The sequence below is a fragment of the Archocentrus centrarchus genome, unplaced genomic scaffold (assembly GCF_007364275.1).
Source record: "Archocentrus centrarchus isolate MPI-CPG fArcCen1 unplaced genomic scaffold, fArcCen1 scaffold_26_ctg1, whole genome shotgun sequence".
Classification (NCBI taxonomy): domain Eukaryota; kingdom Metazoa; phylum Chordata; class Actinopteri; order Cichliformes; family Cichlidae; genus Archocentrus; species Archocentrus centrarchus.
Window position 1 is genome coordinate 5,404,021 of NW_022060256.1, and position 6,169 is coordinate 5,410,189.

Genomic DNA, 6,169 nt, shown 5'->3' on the forward strand with positions numbered 1-6,169 from the left:
GTTCTGGGAACAACAAACAGTGAAACAGTAGGCTCAAACTCACATTGTGTTTTTAAATTTGCCCTGAAATAACAGTCAGGGTGTGATTTCTCTGAATCAGGGAGCTGTGGGTTGAGTTGAACCTCAGTCAGCAGAGTCAAAGAAAAATAAAGATCAATTTGCTTGAGAAATTGCCCATAACTTAATAAAATGCCGTTTGATTTGCATGCTTTATTTCACTCTTAAAATTTAATTTAACGCAGAGTATTTTTCTGGAGGGGGCTCTTGTATAACAGCACATCTCATATCAGAATAATCCCTGCTTAGAGCTGCTTCCCACTGGCAATCCATGTCGATCACATAATGATCATCTCTCCCCTCGTCCTGAATGCTGAAAAGAGAAGACACGGCTCCCTGCCAGATCATCAGTTCTTCAGTCCTTCCACACTGTGCTGAATAAAAGTGGCCTGCAGACTTGAAAATGGAAACGAACCAGATTTTGGTGTTTCCTAATCCAAGGGTTTTGACTGCATTTTGCATGATGCTCATGGTATTGTAGTATGTTATAGTCAAAAACTGTGCAAAAAGTTTATCAGGACTTTTTATTTGTCTGGGATGCTACAACATGTGTTTGTGTACCTGCAAAGACTCCCTGTGATACAGAACAGACGTGACACTGAAGAAGTCAGGCACAGCGTGAAATCGAGGAGCTGAGGTGGAGGCCAGTTGCAAAGAAGCTTGCAGAAGAAGCACCAGGGGAGGGCAAGCTAAAGCAGGTCAAAGAACACAGCTTATATTTTCCAGCTGAATATGCAGAAACACATATGAGAAAACTCAGTGTGTGAGTGTCAGTCTCACTACATCCATCTCCAAACAACACAAATGTTTTCACAATTTAAGTCTTCAGAATGGGCTGGTTTCATACAAGAATGCACTCATTAAAATGACCCCTTTCATGTTTTTGTCATGCAACAGAATGTTTACTTCATTCACACTTCATTTATGTAGCCTGAGAAAAGTTTAAAGGGGGTCACTTTCCTCAATGAATCATAGTAAGAGGCCGGCCCATTCTCATTTCCCAAGAATCAGAACAGGCCGTCTTGTCAAAGTGTCCTTTGGTCAGTTCATTATTATCAGGCTGTCCTAAAAGCTTCCTGAAAAGCCTTCAGCTGATCCAAAATGCTGCAGCTAGAGTACTGACAGGGACTAGAAAGAGAGAGCAGATTTCTCCCATATTGGCTTCTCTTCATTGGCTCCCTTTTAAATCTAGAATAGAATTTAAAATTCTTCTCCTCACCTACAAGGTCTTGAATAATCAGGCCCCATCTTATCTCAAAGACCTCATAGTCCCATATCACCCCAACAGAGCACTTCACTCTCAGACTGCTGGCTTACTTGTGGTTCCTAGGATACTTAAGAGTAGAATGGGAGGCAGAGCCTTCAGCTTTCAGGCGCCTCTTCTGTGGAACCAGCTCCCAGCTTGGATTCAGGAGACAGACACCCTCTCTATTTTTAAGATTAGGCTTAAAACTTTCCTTTATGATCAAGCTTATAGTTAGGGCTGGATCAGGTGACCCTGAACCACACCTTAGTTATGCTGCTATAGGCCTAGGCTGCTGGGGGGTTCCCATGAGTGTTTCTTTTCATTCACCTTATTTACTCTGTTTATACTCCACTCTGCATTTAATCATTAATTATTATTAATCTCTGGCTCTCTCCCCTCAGCCCCCCCTCAGCAGATGACCCCCTCCTTGAGCCTGGTTCTGCTGGAGGTTTCTTCCTCTTAAAGGAGTTTCTCCTTCCCACTGTCTCCAAGTGCTGCTCATAGGGGGTCGCTTTGACTGCTGGGTTCTCTCCCTGGGTCCCTAATTATTGTAGGGTCTTTACATTACAATATACAACAAAGCACCTTGAGGTGACTGTTTGTTGTGATTTGGTGGTATATAAATAAATTAAATTGAATGGAAAGAGCATGATGCAAACTTTTTCAGCAGACACACACACACACATACACACACACACACACACACACACACACACACACACACACACACACACACACACACACACACACACACACACAATCAAAATGTGACATTGTCTCAGCATGTGGGACGATGGGACACAGAATAAAAATGCTATACTGTTACCCGGTCACCCTAACTGAGTTATATCATCGGTGAGACCTTTCTGTCACTCCCAGCTCTAAACTTTCTAACATGCAGGGTTGTTGTTGTCCAGGGGCATATTTTGGCACACCAAACCACAGTGTTTTCCCTATCCTAACAGTTTTTAGCGCTTCACACCAGTGAGTGCAAGAAAGCAAAAAGCAAGTGAAAATGAAACAAAACGGCAGCAGAAAAAAAAAATTTAAAAAAGCACGAAGATACAAACCACAGTCTCCCAGCTGATAAGACTGGCTTATGCTACCATTACACATCCAGCCTCCTAATGCAGACTCTGCAGATCTTTAAAGCGGGGCTGCTATCTCTCTGCGTCCAGTGGTCTTGCAGACTCAGATGCCCCAGGAATGGGAATTAGTTGCATGCGATATAAAATATTTACAAGATGTATTTATGAAATTTAAACATTTAAACATTTACTATTGGAATTAATGGGAAATTCTGAGCCATCAACTGATGCTGGATGGCATGTAAATCAGCTGCTATCAGCTGCTGTGCTGGGACTGACTGAATTAGAGTTGTTCTCCATGAGTGTCAACATGCAACAGCAGTGGCCTGTAGAAGGAGCAAACGTGTCCACAAAAAGGTTATTTGCTGTTTATTTTTTTGTTGTGTTTATTTTGTATATCACACACCAAACATTTTTGTATATCTTGGCATGGTGGCGCGGTGGTTAGCACTGCTGCCTCACAGCTACAATGACATCTAAGAGATCTGGGTTCGATTCCACCTTGGCTCTCTCTGTGGAGTTTGCATGTTCTCCGTGGGTCTGTGTGGGTTTCCTCCCACAATCCAAAGACATGCAGTTACTGAGGTTAGGTTAATTGGCCACTCTAAATTGCCCATAGGTGTGAATGTGTGTGTGGATGGTTGTCTGCCTGTGTCAGGCTGATGACCTGTTCAGGGTGTATCCTGCCTCTTGCCCTATGACAGCTGGGATAGGCTCCAGCCCCCCCACGACCCTGAACAGGATAAGCAGAAGAGAATTAATTGGATGGATGGATATTTTGTATATCCAGTTTTCTTTTACTGTGAAAAACCTTCAGATATGAGCTCTGAAAATGGTGCCAAGTAAAAAAGAAATCACACCGAGTCAGAGGCTTTCCGGTGGGTTTGCAAACCCATGTTTTTGCTGCTATGCTGGTTGCACTCAAGTCATTTTCACACACAGAAAGGTAAAAATAGAAATTTTAAATGAGTTTGTAGCAAAAAACAAAGCATGAAGGTACAAACAGTTGTAGGTTTCTTACCCATTTGTGTCTCAGCCAGTCAAAATTCAGTCAATCTTTTTCAGCAGGGGACAAAACTGTGTGACTTTTAGACTAGTCAGGCTTCAACTTCATGTTGTCGCTTATCTTCAAGTGCTTTTCACTGCTTTGCTTGTAGCAAAAAGTTTTCATAACCAACAATCTGTAGTTTTTAGGGCAGTGAAAAGGACATGTGGTGAAAAGGTATCAGGAAGAGACACAACAACCAACCAACAACCAAAGGGAAGGTGCTTTATTTTAGTTATGTAAATATATCACCTATTTATTTTTTAGTATGCATGAAATCAAATACCCAACACATTAAAGTGATGTAATCATTGTAAGATGTTGTTTTGTATCCTTTTTGTAATTTCAGTAATACTGCAGCCTAATTCACGTGCATGTTAAATACGGTGTGCCTCAGGGATCAACGCTAAGACCACTTACATTTTTCTTGGGATGCATCTTTGCATGTTATTGCTGCAATGCTGGTTCCACTCAAGTCATTTTCACACATGATCTCTGGACAGAAAAATCAGGTCAGTGCATTATCACACCTCACATGTAGCACACAACAGCAGGTAGACCACTGCAGACACATTTCCCCGACTGGAAATGTCACATTTGGTTTGATGAGGCGTATTGTCTGTGCAGAGCATGCAGGAGTCATGACACAGAAAATCCACTTTCATGCTGAGAATTGACTGGAAAATTAACTGAGGTGTTTTCACATGGATTTTGGAGGGACAGTTTAATATGACTGGACATGTACAGTACAAGTACAGGTCAAGTACAGGTCTGCCTGGTAAAGTATTCAGGGCTGCATGTGTTGAGACCAGCTGATGTGATTTAATCACCTGAAGCAGCCTGAGAGAGGGCCTCATAAGCCAGGTGTTCTACTCCTTCTTTCAAAGGCACATATTTGTGGCCAGGCTGCTAAGAGTACATGGTGCTGTGGTCACAGTCAGGAACATTATGCTGCATATATTTTATAGAATAAATGAGCCATGGCTTCTGTGGCAGGACATTTATTTTTTTAAATGCTCAGCCTCATTACATTCATCTTCAAATAACGCATTTAGTTTCACAATGTTTCATTTTTAATAATTGAAACAACAGCAGGATTCAAAACTTTAGACGGATCAATGGATGGACTGTAGGGAAAGAAGCAGATCAGAAACTGACACAGAGCTCATTTTCTTTCATAACTGACTCTAAATTAATTAACTGTTAACTAACACGCTGGCTGCTTAGTTTCCATGTTTTGCAGAATCACAGGAACAAAAAAATACTGCTTGATCCTTTGTTTAGCTATAATATCCTTCATGTATGTTCATACATTAATAACTTAGAACTACTGAATGTGAAATTAAAATACAGGAGTACTCTTACAGAAAGGTTGCATTTTCATCAGCTTGCTGCCACGTTCAGAGCAGAGGGCTGTCAGCACAAATATGACCTACTTATGGTTCATATACAGCCTGTCAAACCATATCTGCTCTAAAATATTAACATTTTTTTTCCCTTCTTTGCTTTTTAGCTTTTCTTTCTTTTTGCATTTTGATTGCTTTCTTCTGCGAGCAGCAGGCACAAGCCTTCCAATTCCAAGCTTTCATTAGCGAATAATGAGTCTTAGCTTTCCTTGTTTGTTCCTACTGACTGCTGCTGCTGCTGCAGATGCAGAGGAGATGCCATTATTCTGATTATTTTATCTATGAAAACAAGTCACTAAAATGAAACAGTGACAGCAGCGCTGACATCACAAAGGCCTTAGTGTTGCAGCTGAGATCTCATTTGAATGAAAGATTTGATGGGTGGAGATTAAATTTGATCTGCAGTGCGCCCCCTGTGAACAGCACATCTCTTTATTACTACACACCCTGCTGCATGAATAAAATTTATTTAGTCCGAGATAATTAAAATATATATATATGCAAGGGATTCTGACACCTAAAGGGAACAAATGCTCATGAATATGTTTAACTGTAGGAGGACCGTTGACTCTGCACACAGTACCCTGCACCAGTAATGTTTCATCTGTACTTCATCTTCTTTAAGAGGTCACCACAGCAGATCCTCTGCCTCCATCTCACCCCATCCCAGCATCATCCTCTTACACAGCAGCCCTCTGCACGTCCTCCTTCACTACATCCATGAATCTTCCATACTCATCATCCTTTGTCTCACACCTCTGGAAAGGCACCATCATGGCAGGATGGCAGAAACTTTTACAGCAAGATTAATAAGTCATCTGCTGTCATCTACAGAATAATAAGTAATAAAAATTAAAAAAGCCAAAAAGAAATGAAAGAGGCCAAACTTAAGGCTGAATGAAAGTGAATATTGTTCTTAGATTCACAGAATCTGCAGAGCCATGATCCCAGTGTAATGCACACTTTGTTCCTGCCCTATAAATAATCTGGTTTAAATTATATAAAGGTATTTATGATGACACCACACACGTATGGAAATAGCATTCAATGCTTTCTGCAGCATTTGCTGCCTATATTTTCATGAATCTTCCCTTTGCTACAATATGATGCTGAAAAAAGCTTTCTGCTACTTGATGCTGATATTGAACTTTGCCTCCGCCTTCACATCATTTGTTAACAAATATGCTCTCATTAAATGCAAAGATAAAAGGGATCTCTGTGAGTGTGCACAGGGCAGCAGAGATGGATGTGCAAAAATTTCTGTGGAGATGATAATTCTTCCTGAAAATGGAACACTATTATGTTGAGAGGAGGCGAGATGGAGAGT